This window comes from Rattus norvegicus, chromosome 3, assembly GCF_021556685.1.
Source record: "Rattus norvegicus strain SHRSP/BbbUtx chromosome 3, alternate assembly SHRSP_T2T, whole genome shotgun sequence".
NCBI lineage: Eukaryota > Metazoa > Chordata > Mammalia > Rodentia > Muridae > Rattus > Rattus norvegicus.
The window spans coordinates 155,489,507-155,510,178 of record NC_141536.1 but is presented as its reverse complement, the minus strand read 5'-3'; the positions used below and the strand labels follow the sequence as shown (position 1 = coordinate 155,510,178).

The following is a 20,672-nucleotide window of genomic DNA, read 5'->3' as shown; positions in this document are numbered from 1 at the left end:
GAGGGCAGCCAGAGCTAAATAATAAGACCCCGTTTCAAAAAAAAACAAAAAACAAAAAACAAAACCCAACCCCTCCCCCAAATAAACAAAAACCCACCAAAATTTATTATTTTGTGTGTAAAATATGCACATTTTACCCAGTGGGCATCTGCACTGCCCTGAACTGCCTTTTTTTTTTTTTTTTTCTTTTTTTCGGAGCTGGGGACCGAACCCAGGGCCTTGCACTTGCTAGGCAAGAGCTCTACCACTGAGCTAAATCCCCAACCCCCTATTTTTTTTTTAACGTTTTTTTATTATTTGTAAGTACATTGTAGATGTACAGTATGAACCTACATATTTTTATGTGGCCTACTTAGCACAGGGTTGGTTGGGAACCAGAAGGTTGGGCTGGTTTTGGTACTGGAACTCAATGTCACTGAATTTTACAAGAAGCAAACTAAGGAGACCTGATTGGGATAAAAGAGTCTCCCAAGATCTGGGTAAGTCAGAGGAGGGTCTCTCTAGCTACAGCAGATAGCATTGTGAATTCATGCAAAGTCAGCCACAGTGCTGTGGCAAGGAGACTGAGTTGTTAGGCAAACTATTTATTTATTTATTTATTTATTTATTTATTTATTTATTTAATTTTTTGTTTTTTTGAGACAGAGTTTCTGTCTGTAGCCCTGGCTGTTTTGGAACTCAAGAGATCCACCTCTCTCTGCCTCTCCAAGGGCTGAGATTAAAATGTCTGTGCCACTACCACCTGGCTAGGGTTTTTTCTGTGTGTGTGTGTGTGTGTGTGTGTGTGTGTGTGTGTGTGTGTGTACTTTTGGGGTAGAGATGGAACCTAGAGCCTTGGGTATCTAGCTATGATGTCTACCTAGGTGCTTCAATCACAGGCATCACTTAAAATAAGCCGCAGAGGATCCCATAACCTCTGACAAGGATCCCATCTTTCTAGTACTAAAGACCTCTCTCCCCTGCCTCCCATAAGAGGGCTGTTACAGGGCTGGAGAGATGGCTATCAGTTAAGAGCAGTTATTATTCTTGAAGAGGACCTGTCTCACAACCGCCTATAACTCCTGCACCAGGCAGGAAGTGACAGCACTGGACTCAGTGGACACCTGAACTCACACGCTCATACATACCATGCACACTCACACATACACGCACACGCGCGCAAGAAAATTAAGAAAACCCAAGAGGGCGAATAGAAAAGTTACATCATGAGTGGGAGATGGAGCTCAGTGCTAGAAGTTTGCTTCAATCTCCAGGACCACATCAAAGAAACCAACACCAGCCTCTTGTCCACAGAAGCACACTCAGTTTAGAGCTCCGTGAAAGCAACCAGAAAGTACTTGGTGCTTGTCTTAAAACAGAATCAGACTTCATTTACTGTGCTTTCCCCAGTAGAATGTAAACTCCATGAGGGCCGGGACTTGTGCATTCTCACTGTATTTTCAGTTTCTGACCTTGCACACAGCAGCAGGTTAACAAATGTTAGTATAGGAAGAAGGAGTGAACGCAGGAAGGAAACATAAAGCCTGGACAAGAAAGGAAGTTAGGCCTGCTTTCCCTGCCGAACCGGAGCTCCTGGGAAACTACAACTCCCAGTACACCTTGGACTCAACGCAGCGGTGCCTGGCCCCCGTTGGTCTTACGTGCCTAGAGAGCGCATGCTGGACGCGGCGCCTGCTGGGACTTGTGGTTCCTGCCACGGTGGGGGGGGTGGGGCCGGCATGGAGGCGGGCGGGGGCCGGGGGCGGGCGCGGCCCCTCCCCCGTCACTTCCTGCCGGGCTGCAGGCGCCGAGCCACTCTTCAGCGTTTGCGCTGGCTGTCGTCGCGTCTGTGTGCGCTCCCCCTTCTTCTGACCCCCGGCCCGGCGGCGCCCGCCTTCTCCGCAGCCACTCCGTCTCTTCCCTCCCCCGGTCTTTTTTTCCTCGCCCTCTTCTTTTGCTTTTCTTCCTCGCCGCCGCCCAATACCGCCGGCCCCGGGACGAGCTCTGGGGAAGCAGCCAGGTAAGGCGCTCGGGTCGGGCCGGGCCGAGCCGCGGAAGGACCCACGCAGGCACGGCGTCAGCGGGAGGTGGGCGGCGGGTGGGCTAGGCCTCGAGGGCGCGGGAGCTGCGGCCCAGGCTCATCTCCGCCCGCGGGGCCTTCCCGGAGGAGGCGGGCCCTCCGCGCTGCTCGTGGGCCCAGTGCGGGAGTTAACGCGGGGGTCGCGGGCAGGGGCTGGGCCGGTCGGCAGGCCACCAGGTTTCGGTGCTGTGCACAGTGTTGCGGCCACTGCGGAGCTGTGGGATAAGGTGCCAATTCCCGGCTCTGTCCCCTTAGCAAGTCACTTCGTACTCTTTGTGTCTCTGTTGTGAGGGGGAAAAGGAGGGGGAAGAGTATTAATCCTGTCCCAACCCCGTCCCTGCCTCTTCAGGCTGTGAAGTTGCAGTGAAATGGGGCGTGTAAAGCGCTTATCAGTGTGCCAGACCCACACCGTGTCCCAATAAACCGTTTGCATAATTTATTAACGTGGTATGAAAGTATAATTTAGGCTTCAGACTGGACAGAAGTTGACCTACCTTCCCATTTGGGTTTTCTCCGAGGCAGAAGAATCCCTCGTGCCCACTGCCAGTGCCTGGGCATTGTGCTTGCTTGGCACCAGAAAGGGGCGCGCGCTTAATGGGGACACTGTAGCAGACAGGTTATGGATGTAAAGCCATCCTTTCTGTAGAACCAGTTTCAGGCACTTCACTGGCTCCCGTAGGCTCCGCAACCTGTCCCATGTTTCCTTGCCACCACCCAGAACGTTATTGTCATTCCTTTTTATGAGAAAGTTGCTGGCATAAGCTCCCCTTGGGTTCAGCAGACCTTTTTGGAGCCCTCTTGTGTGTCAGGTTCTGGAGGTGGAGTATGCAAAGATGCTAAAACCGTGCTTTCTTGGTCCACATCTGTAGTTCTTCACTTTCTTTAGCTGAGCTTCGATTTCACTCCCGGTACCTATCCGTTTCCCTTAAACTCTGGCCGCACCTCCGTCCTTGTGGCAGTATTGCTGGTCTGAAGCTTTATCTTGTACCCTTTTGCATTTTGCCCATGTATTGTGTGCCTTTTAAAGGTCACTATTTTCAACTGCTTATAGCTGAAATTCTGTTTCTGTTTTTTTGCTTGCTTGTTTGTTTTTTTCTGAGATGTGGTTTCTCTGTGCAGCCCAGGCTGTCCTGGAACTTGCTCTGTAGCCCAGTCTGGGTAACTGTAATTCTTGAGAATTGGAAGTGTTGGAAGAGATTTAAACTAGGATTTTGGTCTTTCAGGGATCTGTGCTTACCAAATGCAAATTACATCACTACTTGTTGAAGTAAAAACTAAAAATACATTTGGGGAGTGTGGAGGGAGAAGTCTTGGTCATTCTAGTGAACTTTTAGTAGACTCTTTATTCTGACTCAGCCTTTCTCTTTTCTTTAGTAAGATTAAGTACTCTTTTTTTTTTTTTTTTTTTTTTTTTTTTTGGTTCTTTTTTTCGGAGCTGGGGACCGAACCCAGGGCCTTGTGCTTCTTAGGTAAGCGCTCTACCACTGAGCTAAATCCCCAACCCCTTGTTTTTGTTTTTAAATCTGTGCTTAGTGTCATAGGTGTCCTCCTCCTTAAAGAAACACAGCTGGTACAGGAGCAGATTTATAAGAGCAATTCAGTGTGTGTTTTCTGTGCTCAATGCTCTTCTACATGGAGGCCGGAGGTCAACTTCTGGTGTCTTGTCTTCCTTGACGGCTCTCTACCTAATTTCCTGGAACAGACTCTGAGGGTTGCTGCCTTTCCTGGGCTACTCATCTCTTCAGCCTCTCGGCAGATTGTTTTAGGCAGTAAGTTTCTTTAATAAGTGGAGAATGTTTATATCACACCCATCTGATATTGCATGGCTGTGTCTGTGTTTTTGACATCTTCCTAGTGTTTTTGTAATGTCAGGAAATAGTTTCTAGCGTCCATTGTTGAGTGTAATGGCTTTTCTCTTTGTTTGTTTGTTTGTTTTGGATTTTTTTGTTTTTAGAGACCAGGGTTTCTCTGGGTAACATAGCCCTGACTGTCCAGGAACTTGCTTTGTAGACCAGGCTGGCCTTGGACAGAGAGGTCACCCTGCCTCTGCCTTTGGAGGAGTCCTGGGATCAAAGGCATTCAATATTTGTCTGCTTTTCAATTAGTCATTAATAGTTCAGGAACTGTTGATTCAGTCCTTAAGGAGTAAGGCTGAAATCTGGGCTGAAAAGTGGCATTCTCCTAGAGAAGGGGAGTCCGCTAATTCTGCAGCTGTTTTCCTGCTGTGTATTAATCATATGTCAGCCAAGAAACCAGACCCCAAAAGAAAGAAAAAAAAAAAAAAAAAAAGAGAAAGCGCAGTCAGTTCTAGTATACAAGAAATGTCATTTCATTGACAGATTAACAGTCAGCCTGATATGACCTGGTTAAAGTCAAAATGACTAAGATTATGATAGATTTAGGATTTGTTTTCAAAACAAGCTAGTTTAAAGGAGGGAGTTCAAGAAGAGACAAGATGGACCTTAACTATGAGTTAATAATTATCAAAGCTGGGTGACCAAATACACAGTGCCCTCTATAGCATTCAACTTTAATACTTAAAAACAAGACAACTGGGGTTGGGGATTTAGCTTAGTGGTAGAGCGCTTGCCTAGCAAGCACAAGGCCCTGGGTTCAGTCCCCAGCTCTGGAAAAAAAGAAAAGAAGAGAAAAAAAAAAAAAAAACCAAGACAACCTCAGGTTCTCTGTCACAGCCTTAACTGTTACCTCACTGGATCTGTCATATTAGTGATATGGTAAAGGATATTCTTGGCGCTGTTAGCAGAATTGTTTGTTTAGGGACTGTTCAGAGGTAGGCTCTGTATAGCCAGACATTACACAGAGACCGACAGAGAGTCTAAATTTGAGGTCTGTATCTGCTTTTTCCACTCAGATCTGGGAACCTCATGGAAGAGTGGGAGGAAAAATTGTAGGAGTCACAGGGGGTGGAGGATACCAGAGCAAGGCCCACTGAATCAACCAAACAGGATGTGTGCAGGCTGGGCCTGCAAGGTCTGCACAGGCTGAGCCTGCATGGTCTGCACAGGCTGAGCCTGCATGGTCTGCACTGGGGTCTTTGCAAACATGTTGTAGCTGTTAGCTTGGTGTGGGAGCAGTTTTGTCTCTGACTCTTTTGCCAGTTCTTGGGACTCTTTCCTCCCTGTAGGATTGCCTTGTCCAGCTTTGGGAGGGCATTTGTCTTACTTTATTATATCTTGTTTTGTTGTGTTTAGTTGTTGTCTTTTGGAGGCCTGGTGTCTTCTAAAGGGAGGTTCTGGAGGAAACAGGAGGTGAGGAGGTGAGTTAGGAGGAGTGGAAGGAAGGGAAACTGTGGGTAGGTTGTATTATTGTATGAAAGAAAATTCTATTTTCAGTAAACATAAACCAACAACAAAAAGATGACTCTGTCTAAAGCAAAACAAAAAGGAGAAATAAACAAAACTTGCCTTCTAGAACCCTCAGGCTGTATACAGTCCTAGCTATTAGGGAAGCTGAGGCAGCTGCCTGGGCAGCTGTGGTGAGAAAGACCCTGTCTCAGAGTAGAAGGAAAAGGGCCTTAGGGCTATAGCTCAGTGGTAGGCCCTTGCCTAACACACACAAGGCTGCAGGCTTAAACTCTACTGCAAGCTCCCCAAAAGTGGTTGAATTGCTGTGCGGTATTTACAAACAACAGATTGGCTGAATGCTAAGAACCTTAGCACTGTGACCAGGATGCAACTCCAAGTTAGAGACTATATTTTCCCTTGTCTGAAAGCAAAGGTCTTTTACAGAGATGAGATTGACCAGAATGTTGTAAATGTTCTGCCGTTGCTCAATTTTCTCTGTAACTTTGTTATTTCTTCGCTCAGAGCTTGGTCAGTACAGTGCCAGTGTTCTGTGGTTTCAGTTGTTCCAGCCTGGGTGGTGGGAGGGGGATGTCTGTTCACATTAATTTAGGATCTTGTCCCTAATCCCAGAATTTATGGCTAAGAAGGAATAAAACATTTAAGAACAATGGTCCTTCCCCATTAGCCTTAAAGTAAAACTTTGGAGTACTTAGAATTTTTACTGTACTTGTAGTCTCTTCAGAGTAGATGCATCCAGAAAGCTCATTTATATACATATTATTTTAAGTTTATATGTGGACCTGACTCCTGAATCCCAGATTCCCTAGTCTGAAGCCAAACCAGAGCATTGCTCTTGCTGTAATCATGGCAGGTCAGACAGTAGGAGCCCAGTGTGACACCTTTCCTGGACTCACGTGAACACAGTGTCTTCAGAACTGACCTGCTCAGTTCCCCAGGCTGTGGGTTTTTGAAATACATAAACCTTTTAGTTTTGTCTTGGACAATCTGTTTACAGTTATATAGTCTGACTGCTTTCCTCACCACCCCTCCCAGCTAGGGTGTTAGGATCTCCAGACAGGCCATCTTAAGCGACGGTCACTGTTGCTTCCCTTGGATGACAGCTTTTGGAATTGCTTGTAAAGCATTCTTTCAGCCTGAAGTTGTAGAGACATCAAACTGTTGACTAAGATTTCCGTGACTTGTAACACATGGGACCTGTAATGGATAAAGTGTTTGTGGAATTTTCTGTGTTTTTTGTTTTTAACAAAAGCAAAAAACGTCTTTCTAGAATCCCAGCTGTAGTGCTTATGCTGCTCTAAGATACAGACGGACGAACATGAGAAGACCTGTGAGTTGCTGTGGTTACTTTCTCCCAACATTTTATTACAAAGTTTTAAACACATACCAAAGTTTCTGAAATTTTAGTCCTGGCCCCTTTAAGTACCACCTTCCTTACCACATCACCAACTCCACTTGCACTGGCGTGCTTGTCTGTTTCACGACGTACTTGTCTGTCCCACGTGATGTCCACTAAGGATTGTTAACTTAGCTGTTCTGCTGTGCTGAGGTGGGCCTAGGGCCTTGCTTAAAATAGGCAAAAGCTCTACCGATAAGCGACATCACCAGCTGTTAAGGTTGATTTTATTTACTTTATTTATTTTTTAGTTTTTTTCTTTTTGAGATAGGGTCTCACTTGGTAGGCTTGGCTGTGTATACCAAGCTAGCCTCAAGTCGTAGTGATCGCCCTGCTTCTGCCTCCTGAGTTGCTTAGCTGACCAGCCCCAGATCTTTTTCAAAAGTCAAGAGCTTTGTTGATTTTTACTTCCAGCTGTGCTTTGACTGAAACATCTCTACTTATAAAGCAAAGTGTCTGTTGAGCGTTTGGGCCAGGATAATGTTGACCGAATCTTTTTGTTCTTACCTGAAGAGGAGATGGTAGGAGTAGGAGCAGCTCCATGGGGGCTGTCAGAGGGTCCAGATGACAGCTTAGACATCCATTTTCTCTACAGCTCAGGGCTCTGAACTAAAAGCCCCACTGGGAACTGTTTTCAAGGGAGTAAAAGGAAATTACTGCCAGAAGCCTAAGTTATTTTTGAATATTTTCATTCTCACACTAGTGACAAGGTTGATTTAAAAGTGATGTCACCTTGTAAGTGGAGGCTTCATGGTGTCTTTGGTGTCACATGTGTTCCTTTGTATATTAAGATTATACATGGAAAGCAAAGACAGAAAGCATGGTAGGGTATGCACACCTTTTATCCCGGCACTTAGGAGGCGGAGGCAGGCAGATTTCTGAGTTCCAGACCAGCCTGGTTGTACAGGAGGGCTACAGAGGTCTGAACCACCTCCTCCTGCCCCCTAATAATTATTGGGTAGAGTTATTTGATGCAGAAAAGGCATCCGAAAGGTTCCATTTGTATAAGAAATGAAAGCTGCCTGTTACTGATCTCTTCTAGACCAAGGGTGGCCCATGCCTTTAATCCCAGCACTCAGGAGGTAGGGGCAGAAAGATTTCTTGAGTTTGAGGCTAGCTTGGTCTACAGATTCGAGTTCCAGGACAACCAATTACACAGAGAAACCCTGACTCAAAACACACACACGGACGCATGCAAACACGCACATATGCACACACGCACACATGTGCACACACTCATGAAAAGAGACAAAAAAGAAAAAAAGAAAGCTACCTTAAAAAGACTGTGTACATGCAAATTCAGCATTCCTTTTCTTTCATTTAGTGCCTCCGTCCTCAGCAGACAACCCTGTCTAGTAGAAACGGTAAGCTAGCTCGGCATTTGCACAGTGAAGGTTCCTCTGCAGCAGTCTGAAGGAGCCTTATCTCCCTGACTACTTGCCTGTTGTCCAGGTAAAGGGTCGTGGCACTCACTGGGTGGAGTTGGTAAATTGGGCAATAGAGAATTGTGGGCTCCAGGCTTAATCTGCCTTCACTCGGTATGTCATTCTCTGACACGGGGGCTGCCCAGCATTCTATACATTACAGCATTAGCAAGTAACATCCCATTTCTAACAAGGAATTCTGGAAAAACAAAACCTATACTTCAGTTCATTTGACTTATGGGAAGCATGAATTTCAGGCCAAGCATAGTAACCCAAGCCTGTAATCCCACATGTGGAAGTGGAACAGGGTCAGGATTTCAAGGTCAGTTCTGCTGCATAGCAAGTATAAGACTGTTCTACACTCCGTGAGACCTGTCTCCAACCCCACCCCCAAAAAAGGACAGGGACAAATTAAACAAGATCTGAGGAGATCACAAGGCCAGCTCCTGAGGGAGACAATTAGTAACTTGAGCAGTATTATACCCTCACTATTCCAGAACAGACCCCTCTCTAATACCTTTGTGTTGGAAGAGACATAGGCGCCATTCCAGTTGATTCCATGAATGCCATCTACCTCACACACCTCAGTAGCAGCTCACAGCCAAAGGAAGTGGGTGTTGCTGGTTACCCTCTTAGAACTAGCCAGTGGGGACACATGGCTAGGAGGAGAACCAGAGGCCTGTTTAGGCCATGATCGATTCAAAGGAAGTAAGAGAAATTATTCAGAAAGCAGTTTAACCCTGAATGACTACATTAGCCAGGCACTTAGGGACAGTTTGGAAAGAAAGAGTAGTAGACATTGACCCTAGAAAGTTCACTGGGATTGGACCACCCCCTCCTCCCGCCATCCCATTAATTGGAAAAAAAAAGTCTTTTTCTGGTTTTTTGCTTCGTTGTTGTTGTTGTTTGTTTGTTTTTCCAGACAAGGTTTCTCTGTGTAGCCCTGGCTGTCCCGGAACTCACTTTGTAGACCAGGTTGGCCTCAAACTCAAGAGATTTTCCTGCTTCTGCCTCCTGAGTGCTGGGAATAAAGGTGTGTCCATGCCCCCTCCCTTTGTGTTTTTATTTTGTTTTGTTGTCTGTTTGAGACTGGGTCTCACTATGTAGCCCTCCCTGGCTGTCTTGGAACGCACTCTTGAACTCAGAAATCTGCCCACTTTGTCTTCTAAGGATTAAAGAAAGGTGTGTGCCGCTGTGCTTGGCTGAAAGTAAGTTTTTGAGCAACAATTTTGACTATAGTCAATAAATTTTTTTTTTTAACAAACTTGAGTGTGACAGATTAGTCGAGGAGACAGCTGGTGTCCTTCCAGGAAGGTTCTAACATGGCCCTCTCCCTGTTTGGCATCACCATCCTCACGGCCAGGGGCTTTCTGTTGCTGTGCCTTTCAGCAACCAGGCAATGTTTATCTGATTACTGAGAAAACACTGCTGTGGCTGCATGTGCTGGTGTATGCCTCCAACCTTAGCATCAAGGCAGGAAGATTGGTTTGAGTTTGAAGCAAGCTTGGAAGACACAGAAGACCTTACCTCCAAAAAGAGGTAGGCATAATGGTGTACACTTGGGAAGCGGAGGCAGGTGAATCTCTTGAGTTTGTGGCCAGCCTAGTCTACCTAGTGAAACTATGTCTTCAAAAAGAAGTAACAAGCATGTATTGTACTTGCTCTGTAGCTCAAGCTGGCCTTGAGTCAGTGATCCTTTTTCCTATGCTTCTGGAATACGAAATTACAGGTATTCACCACTTTTGGCTGAAAATCTGTGTGTGCATGTGTGTATCATGCATGTGGATACCACAGGTCAACCTTTGGTAACTTAGGCTCCATCTACCTTTCTTGTGTGTATATATGTATGTATGTATGTATGTATTCGTTACTTTGAAATACTTTATTGGAATATTTTTGGTAAAACTTAAGTATTTTTAAGACAAAATAAATGTAAGTCAGTATTGTCTATTGTGAATTGTAGATGTGATCCTGAATTCGCAGTCAAGTGATCTCTAGCTTTGTGTCTAGAAGTAGCTGAGAGTCCAGTGCAGGGGTCTCCACCACACCCAGCTAATGCACCCTACTGGGACTTAAGTATGCATAGCAATAATAGCTTCTCACACAGAATCCATTAAACATAGAAGCTGTAGACTTTGCCCAGCTTCTGACAGCTTATGCTTCATGAAAGCAAGAATAGAGCAACCAGAACAAAGGGCTCTATTTATTAATATTACTGTGTATGTTCTAAGTTTACTTACTTTATGTGAGTGCTGTGCCTATATGTATGTCTGTGCACCGTGAGCATGCCTAGTATCTGTGGAAGCCAAAAGAGGGCATTGGATCCCTTCAGTTAGAGTTATAGATGACTAGAAGTGTGTATGTGGGTTCTGGAAACCCATCCAGGTCTTCTAGAAGATAGTCTGTGCTCTTTAACTCCTGAGCCATCTCTCCAGCCTCATCCTTATTATTTCAAAATTCTGTGTGTGTAAAAAGTGTGTGTGTGGGGCTGGAGAGATGGCTCAGTGGTTAAGAGCACCGACTGCTCTTCCAGAGGTCCTGAGTTCAAATCCCAGCAACCACATGGTGGCTCACAACCATCTGTAATGGGATCCGATGCCCTCTTCTGGTGTGTCTGAAAACAGCTACAGTGTACTTGTATACAAAATAAATAAATAAATCTTTAAAAAAAAAAAAGTGTGTGTGTGTGTGTGTGTGTGTGTGTGTGTTTGTTTGTTTGTTTGTATGTCCCTGAATACATATGTACTGTATGCATGTAGAGGTCAGAGGATAACTTGTGGAAATCAATTTTCTCGTCCATGTAGGTCTCAGGGCTTGAACTCAGGGCCTCAGACTTGGTGGTTAATGCCTCTTTTTTTTTTTTTTTTTTGGTTCTTTTTTTTCGGAGCTGGGGACCGAACCCAGGGCCTTGCGCTTCCTAGGCAAGTGCTCTACCACTGAGCTAAATCCCCAACCCCTTAATGCCTCTTAAGACAAGCTGAGGCATTTCTCTGGCCCTCAAACCCCACCGTGTGTGTGTGTGTGTGTGTGTGTGTGTGTGTGTGTGTGTGTGTGTGTGTGTGTGTGTGTGTGTTTATAAATAGGTCTTTATGTAGCCCTGGCTGTCCTAAAACTTGCTATGTAGACTAGACTGGCTTCAAACTCAGAGAGATCTGCTGTCTCTGCCTCCCCACTGTATTTTTTGAGACAGAATCACTGTTCTGAAGCTCACTGATGAGGCTGGTAGGCTAGCAAGCCCTAGGTACCTGCCTGCCTCTGTCTACTTACTGTGCTGAGCTTTCTTTAAAAAGTGTGTGTGCAGATATGCCACAGCACACGTGGAAATCAAAATACATGTTGTGGTAGGTGGGTGTTATGTGAGTCCTGGGGATGGAACTCAGCTTGTCAGGTTTGGTGGCAAGTGCTTTCCCACCAGGCATTCCACTCCCCAGCCTTTTCACACGGGTGCTAAGGATGCAGGTCCTCATGTTTGCACGACAGCCACTTTACCTCTGAGCATCTGTTTCTGGAGTCCCCAGACTGAAAAACCTGTTAGCAATGTTTTCAATTTTCAAATTAGAATTGTTCATATTTTACAATTTAGAGATAGAACTTGAGGTGTAAAGATAGAAAAGAAAAAGCAAGCCTATAACTTGTCTTCTGGAAGGAATTTAGTCAGTGAACAGTAGTTTTTTTACTGCCTATGATAGCTGTTGTAAAGACAGACTGAAGTGGTCCAAACGTGCAGAAAACACACAAATGCAAGGCAAGGAATTCCAGCTGTGTCACTGTGACTTTTTCCTTTTTTCGTTTTTTTTTTCTTTTTCTTTTTCTTTTTTTTTTAAAGATTTATTTATTTATTTATTTATTTATCTATTTATTTATTTATTTATTTATTTATTGATTGATTGATTGATTGTATGTGAGCACACAGACACACCAGAACACTAGAAGAGGGCATCAGATTCCATTACAGATGGTTGTGAGCCACCATGTGGTTGCTGAGAATTGAACTCAGGACCTCTGGAAGAGCAGCCAGTGCTCTTAACCGCTGAGCTGTCTCTCCAGCCCCCTTTTTTCATTTTTTTAATTTAATCTTATATCCTATAGAACAGTATGTAGAATACCTTTTTAGTAATTTTTCTATGTTGTTGTCTTTGTTTTTATTAAACATAAAAAAGACAGTTATAGTCAGATAGTTGGCCTTGAGTTGAGGGAGGTGGCTCACAAATTTGAAAATCAGGCTGTGAGGTTGGGCGGTTCATGAGGCCAGTCCCTTCAGTGCTACTCTCTTGTCAGGAAGGGGTTGCCATGTGTATGTCCCTGTGAGGTTGAAGGCAGCTGTATCCATGGTAGCTTCTAGGGTGCACTGCATGATGCCACGCTGATGTCACATTTACACACTTACACACTTCTGCCTGTCGGTTCTAGGTTCCCCAAGAATTGAGCAAGTCAGGAGAGCAGATATGCCCTAGTAAATTCCTGCCTTTCATTCCCACTCCCTTAGCTCCAGAGAGCCCTCCTAAAGGTACATGAATAAAGTCTAGCATTATAAGGCTAGGCTGGTCTGCTTGTAACTGCTGATGCTTTCCGTTCTCACTGACTTGTGGAAGATGACTTTCTTTTTAACAGAGAAATGGGAGATTATTTTATGTAGCTTGAATTTCTTTCTGTTTGTTTGCATTGTTTTGTTTTTCAAGACAGGGTTTCTCTGTATATGCAGCCTTGGCAGTCCTGCACTTGCTCTGTAGACCAGGCTGACCTGGAACTTATAGAGATCCACCTGCCTCTACCTCCCCTGCCTAACTTGAATTTCTTCCTTTCTCTGGATTTAATTAGACAGTAAATGAAGGAAACACTGTGGCCAGAGTGTAAAGCTTTGAAACCAACGCTGCCCTGACTTTTAAGTTTTTGCTTTTGAGATCTCTTTTTAGGGGTTATGTGGATATGTCCTAGCACTTGTGTGGAGCTCAGGATGGTTTGTAGGTGTCAGTTCAGGTCCTAGGACCCAACTAGGGTAACTAGACTTGCTGGCAAGAACCTTTCCTCTCTGAACCATCTTGGCAAACTAGCCATGTCCATAAAGTGTGTAGACATGAGTGCTACAGGCCTCACTGACTGATTTTATCAGTGAGCATCTTACTCACAAGAACTTTGCTAACTTGCTGGCTTTTTTTTTTTTTTTTTTTTTTTTTTTGGTTTTTCTTTGTGCAGCCCTGTCTGTGCTGAAATTTGTTCTGTAGATCAGGCTGGCCTCAGATTCAGAAATCCACCTGCCTCGACTATTTCGACTATTACATCTGGCTTGATTTCTTTTTAAGTTACAAAAAGTGTGTGTGTGTGTGTACACATCAGGTGCATGCTGTACCTGATGAGGACAGAAGAGGGCGTCAGACTCCCTGGAGCTATAGTTACAGCCAGTTGTGAGCTGCTTTGTGGGTGATGGGAGTGGAGCCTGGGTCCTCTGCAAAGCAGCCAGTGCTTTGAGTTATCTCTCCACCCGTGTGCTTGCTGTTTGATTCTTTAGATTGCCTTTGTTAAACTTCTGCCAGACTTAGCTCATTTTACATTGTCTCCTGTGCTAGGACAAGTGGAGCTGGAATTCAGGCTCAGGCCCCATGGCTTGTGATCATTCAGACGACGCTGGCAGTGCTTAGGATTCCAGGCTGGGCTGCAGAGTCCAGGGCACTCTGAAGTGTGCTTGATAGCAGTTTGTCTGGAGGAGCTAAAAAAGCACTGCTGGCCAGAGCTCTGAGGCAAGGGGTTTGTTTGTTTGTTTGTTTGTTTGTTTAATCATCCATACCAGGGGATCTAACATCTTCTGGTGCACATAAAGGAATATAAATTAAAACATCTATTTTTTCATTTATATGCTGTAGTATGTATGTGGAGGTCAGAGGACAGCTTGTGAGATCTGGTTCTTCTACTTCGTGGGCCTCAGTATTGACTTCAGGTCACTAGCCTTCTGTGACAAGTAGCTTAATCCTCCTGAGCCATCTTGTTGGCACCTTTGAGAGGTAGAAATTATTTGACAAAAGACTATGTAAGGGGAGGGGTATGCAATGAGGAAATGCATAAAGAAATCAGAAAATTTAAACAAAACTCAGTGGATACATTTCTAAACTGAGTCTGGGTAAGGCTTTTCTTTCTGAAATATTATGCTACCAGGCCTCAGGATTCCCTCAGTATGTTTTTTGTTTACTGCTGAAATTGAGGCTTTGTTAAATTTCCTATATTGTGCTTTGAGGAATCTGAGGCACAGAGACATTAATTCTAACTAAGAATTGGACGCTTGCTTGATCTGGGAGTGGAGTTGAAAACCAGACTCAGAAGTTTGTCTTAACTGGACAGTGCTGGGATCTGTTGAGTGGCAAGGCTGGTTTCTAGTGAGCTGAGTTCGAAAGCTGTTGTACATGAAGACCATGGCCAGTGCAGAGTGTTGCTGCATTCATTTTCTGAATTCAAAGCAGGTGAACTTTGATATGGAGCTCGGTTCCACTCCTTGGTAGTATACTGTGGAGCCTGGTTTTCAGAAATCACTAACAGATTACAAATAGCTGTGTGTTCTGGTGGGATTTGAAGTTCTTATGGTTTTAAAAGTTTAGACTTAAAAACATTTACTATCTGACAAGAAGGATTATTTGATATGGAACTCTGGAAGGAGAGAACTTACTCCTGCAAGTTGTCCTCTGACCTCCATTCTTTTTTTTTTTTTTTTTTTTTTGTTCTTTTTTTCGGAGCTGGGGACCGAACCCAGGGCCTTGCGCTTCCTAGGCAAGCGCTCTACCACTGAGCTAAATCCCCAACCCCTCTAACCTCCATTCTTACACCATGGCATGTGTTCTTACTCTGTCTCTGTCTGTCTCTGTCCCTCCCCTACCTCCCTTCCCCTTTCTCTATGTGTGTTCTCTCACGCACGCACAAATACATGCATGTATGTGTTCTCTCTCACATACACACACAATAAAATGTATTTTATTTATAAAATAACAGGGCTGTGGTGACAGCTCAGTTCAGTAGAGTGCTTGGCATGCAAGCATGAGGGCTTGAGTTTTACCCTCACTAAGCTGGGCTTGGTGCTTGGAGGTAGAGACAGGCAGATCCCTGGGGTTTTCTGACTGAGTAGCCTTGCCTTTTTGGTGAGTCTCAGGCCCATCAGAGACCTGTCATCCCAAATCAGATAGATGGAACTTGAAGAACAACATCTGAGGTTGTCCTTTGGCTTCCCTATTCATGCTTAAATACACACAAATGTATGTACATGCATGTGTCCATATACTTGCACAAATAAAAATATTTGAATTTATTTTATTTTTTTAAAAGATTTATTTTATTTTATACATGTTGAGTATACTGTCGTTGTCTTCAGACACACCAGAAGAGGGCATCAGATCCCATTACAGATGGTTGTGAGCCACCATGTGGTTGCTGGGAATTGAATTCAGGACGTCTGAGAAGAGCAGTCAGTGCTCTTAACCACTGAGCCATCTCTCCAGTCCCCAAATTTATTTATTTATTTATTTTTTCTTTTTTTCGGAGCTGGGGACAGAACCCAGGACCTTGCGCTTGCTAGGCAAGCACTCTACCACTGAACTAAATCCCCAACCCCCCCCCCCCCAAATTTATTTTTATTAAGATATAATTACATGTTGGGGATTTAGCTCAGCTCATCTCTAGCTATTGGGTTTCAACCTGTGGATTTTGACTACTTTTTGGATCAAGTGACCCTTTCACAGGGTCCACTAAGACCTTGGAAAACACAGGTATTTATTTACATTATGACTCATAACAGTAGCAAAATTAGTTATAAAGTAGCAATGAAATAATTTTGTGGTAGGAGTTACCACAATATTAGGAACTGTATTAAAGGGTCACAGCATTAAGGGGGTTGAGAGCCACTGCTCTAGGCACCTAGGAAGATTTTTTTTTTTGTGTTTTTGTTTTGTTTGTAGCAGGCCACAGTGCAGAAGAATCCTTTATGCCTACCTGATTCTGTACAGATATGATAGGGGACCACATTCAAGTACCTGGTGGAATGTTTTATGGTTGTTTGGCTATGCTTCTTTCTTGTACAGTTATGTATTTAATTCAGAACTGCTCTGGAACACTGGTTTGACATTGACCTTAAAGCAGTCATTTTGGAAATTATCACGTAGGACACGTTGACAGACATGCGTGCTTGTGGCTTTCCTTGCTACAGGTGTGGGGATCGCGTTAAAGCCCATGGCTTGTTTCCTGGGAGGGGAGGGAGAGCAACAGAGGTAAGTTTTACTCTCAGAAAACTGAATGGCAGCTGGGAAAATGTCTGAGGAAATGGCCTAGGGCTAGAAACAGGGCATAGTGGGGAAGAGCTCCTCCTGTGCTTCCAGAGGACCTGAGTTTAGTTCCCAGCAAGGCCGGTAGCTCGTCTGCCTGCAGCTCTAGCTCTAGGGGTCGGATGCCCTCTTTAGCCTTTGTGATCACATGCACTCATGTGCACATATTCACATGTAGACAAATATGATACACACATGTAATTACAAATAAGATAACAAAAGACTTCTTTAGAATTGAGATCACTTCTACAAAGGGCAACGGTATTGTTGGTTAGACAAAAACAGATTCTATATTATCTTATGCTAATTAGTAAAAAGTTTATCAGAAGTCTTCTCCTGGGTAAGCAAGATGGTGCAGTGGTTAAAAGTACATGCTGGGCAAGCCTGATTCAGTCCCTGAATTCCACAATGGAGATGACCCATCCCTGCAAGTTAATCCCCTGACCTCCACACATGTGCTGTGGCACATGTGTGCCTTGAGAGCACACAAACTCGAACACACACACACACACACACACACACACACACACACACACAGAGCTTATCTGAGCTTAGGGCCACATGCCTGTGATTCCTAGCATTCAAGAGAGGAAGGCAGGATGGTAACAAGACAAGCCTTGACTGTATAGTGAGTCTTTGTTTCAAACAAAACAAGAGCCTGGTGTGGTGGTGAAGACTTATCCTAGCACTCAGGAAGCAGAGGTAGGCTGACCTCTGTGAATTGGAGGCCAGCCTGGTCTACAGAGCAAGTTCCAGGACAGCCAGAACTATCCAGAGAAACCCTGCCTCAAAAAACCAAAAATAAATAAATAAAAAACAACCCGTCAAACCAAGACAAAGGAACTTAAGCTTTGCAAGGCTAAGACTTTGAAGTTGTGTTTGTTAGTCAGGAGTCCGCAAAGAGGCCAGGAGACTCCGCATTTACTGAGGAGTGAGGAACACATTCACACTTAGCCACTTTGTAGCAAATCACATGCAATTAAAGAAAAAGGTTTTTTGGTGAGGTTTTTTTTTTTTTTTTGGTTCTTTTTTTTCGGAGCTGGGGACCGAACCCAGGGCCTTGCGCTTCCTAGGCAAACGCTCTACCACTGAGCTAAATCCCCAACCCCTTTTGGTGAGTTTTAAATGTCCATGTTCTTTTCCCCACAATCCAAAAAGTGTTTATACTCGTGAAGTGATATCTTTCAGTCAAGATGAGGCTCTGCCTTTGTTTTTATTAGAGAGAGAGAGAGAGAGAGAGAGAGTGTGTGTGTGTGTGTAAAATTTTATTTATTTTTAGACAGTACCTAACTAAGAGTGTGGGTGTTTACCTTTTTTTTTTTTTTTTTTTTTGCTCTTTTTTTTGCTCAGTGAGGCTGCTTGAGACTATTGGTTTATTTTTGTTTTTTGAGTCAGTCTCAATGCAGCTCTGGCTGGTCCAGAAGCCTATCACGTCTAGACCGGAACGGCCTTGAACAGAGATCCACCTGCCTCTGCCTTTACCTCTGATCCAGTGCTCAGGGTAAAAGTGTGTACACTATACCTGGCAGTTTGTATGAGACTCTTGTGTCCGAAAGCTGGTGTGAGGCCTGGTGTTAGCAGGTGCGGATCTTTGGAAAGAACTTTTAGCCCCTATTTTATCCCTGTCTGTGGCTGTGCTCGTGTGTTAGTAAATGGCAGCCTGAGAGGAAGACCAGCATGCTTTCTCAAACTGGACTCTCCAATCCTTCAGAGGAGATGTGGACCCTTACATTCAGAGGTGTCCAGTGAGGCCCTAAGGATTCCTGCGTTCAAGCTTTCAACCTCTGTTCTCTACGTATGAATGACAGATAGTTTGATCTCTCATGAGGCCCTCACATCCATGATAAGAAACAAGCCCGAGGGGCTGGAGAGATGGCTCAGCGGTTAAGAGCACTGACTGCTCTTCCAGAGGTCCTGAGTTCAAATCCCAGAAACCACATGGTGACTCACAACCATCTGTAATGGAATCTGATGCCCTCTTCTGGCCCGTCTGAAGACAGCTACAGTTTACTCATCTATAATAAATAAATAAATCTTAAAAAAAAAAAAAAAAAAAGAAAAAGAAACAAGCCCGAAAGGAGGCGGCTTGTCTGGAAGGGTTTAGCTGCAGTCATACTCAGGAGTAGCAGTTGGAATTTCATGGTCCTCAGGGCTGCTTTGAACTTGACATGCCAGTAGTGGAGAGCTTTGCTGTCTGAGCGACTGAGCACTGGTGCATTTCCACATCTACAACTGTGATGTTTGTTCCGGTGGCCATGGTGCCTCTGCTCTTTAGATATGTAAGGTCCCTCTTGCATTGCCACATGTGGCAACTGGAAATAACCCCACCATTGGCAGATGGTCCTAGAAGAACAGAACTCTTCTCTCTTGAGAACCACTGCCTCCCATTCTCTCCTAAGACCTAAGCATGACAGCTAGGGTTATGTTAACAAGGCACTAAAGAAAAACTGGCAAATGAGTACTGCTTAGTGTCTTTTATTATTTTAAAATTTTTATTTTATTTTTTGCTGGGCCGAGGACTACGTCTAGAACGCTCTGTATGCTCAGCAAGTGCGCCCCCACCCCCAGCCTCTTGCCTGGCAAATTTTAGTGTTGCTCATGTGAGAATTTAAAGCTTCTCAAAAGTCTTGTTCCCCTGCCCCTCCTCCACACATCCTGTGTCACTGAGGGGCTGTGGTGGACAGGCAGAACTTGATAGTTGGTGTCTTCCCCTTACAGTAGGCCTTATTTTTTGAGATAGGTTCTCTTTTTGAACCTGGAGGTTGCTGGCTTGGCTAGACTGTCTGGTCAGCAAACCCCAGGGTTCCTCCTGCCTGGGATTATAATGGCTACTGCTCTTGATTTTCTTTTTTGTTTTTCTGTGTGTGTGTGTGTGTGTGTGTGTGTGTGTGTGTGTGTGTGTGTGTGCACACGTCTGCTGGGGATCAATTCAGGTGTTCATGTTTGCATGGCAAGCACTGCTCACCGAGCCACCTTCCCAGCCTTTTCACTTTTTGGTCAGTTTGTTTTCCATTCATTTATTTATTCATTTTACATCCTGATTGCTGCCCCTTGCTCCCGGTCTCCTCCCAGTCTCTCCCCTCACTTTTTCTTCACTGCTTATTTCAACCAGTCTTTGAGCTATTTGAGACTAGCATTTTGGGGGCAGTCTCAATGAAAGCCTGTTTCATTATGAGCCTCTAAAATTCTTACATATTTATGATTAGAGCTAGAAATGTCAGTGGGCCTGCTTTATAGACAGATCAGGAGCCAGAAAGGATCCTTTGGGCCCCACCCTTTCTAGTTTTAGGCCTTCGGGACCCTGTGAGGACTGGCTTTGTTTTAGCTCTTTTCTGCTTGTGGCCTCTGGCTGGTGTTTGAAGTTAGGAGGAATAAACTGATTGGCTCTTGTCAGCGAGTCAAACCTCTAGACAGACTTTAGGAAGAATGAGAGGAGTGAGCCAGGGAGAGAGGGACATCTTTCTCATTTGGCAGCTGAAAGAAAAAAACAAACAAACAAAAAAACAGAACGAGGCTCGGCTGACTTCTGAACCCCAGCAGGCTTGTGTGTCCACACTGGAAGCTTGTCTGATGAGAGCTCTGTGTTCAGGACGGAGCCTCTCTGCTTCTGTTCCACTCCCAAAGCAAACAAGGTGGCACAACTTGCCTCACTGGGGACTGGGGCGAGAGGGAGGTCATTCAAACCACTCACTGCTGTGCTTCTTTGGGAGTTTGTGTCTCTGAGAGGAAGTATGCCAGACTTTTCAAGTAACGTACTTGCTCTGGTTTATCCAGGGGAGAGGCCTGATGGTCAAAGTCATTGAGGGGTTACTCTGCCTGGGAATGGCTAATTCACTGGTATATGCTGGTTGGCAGTTTCTGTAAATACTGTAATTTTGATACTTTTTTATTTAAAGTACTTTTTTTTTTTTTGGTTCTTTTTTTCGGAGCTGGGGACCGAACCCAGGGCCTTGTGCTTCCTAGGTAAGCGCTCTACCACTGAGCTAAATCCCCAGCCCCTATTTAAAGTACTTTTAAGTCCCTTAAAACTTCCTCTGCTTTTTGAAAGATGGTCATGAGTTTGTTTAGAATTGTTCCTACTTTTTTTTTTTTTTTAAAGATTTATTTTATTATATATAAGTACACTGTAGCTGTCTTCAGACACACCAGAAGAGGGCATCGGATCTCTTTACAGAT

At 44.5% G+C, this 20,672-nt stretch overlaps 1 protein-coding gene across 4 annotated transcripts in view; it reads left to right on the top strand.

Moving 5' to 3' along the window:
• The first annotated feature begins 1,764 nt into the window (after positions 1-1,764).
• The window catches only part of Stau1 (staufen double-stranded RNA binding protein 1), a 45,806-nt gene continuing 26,898 nt past the window's right edge, over positions 1,765-20,672 (top strand). For 2 of the 4 annotated variants that reach the window (XR_015683446.1, XR_015683445.1), the window contains exon 1: positions 1,765-1,999. The gene's annotated coding sequence lies outside the window, so the exon portion shown is untranslated. 4 annotated transcript variants of the gene reach the window in all.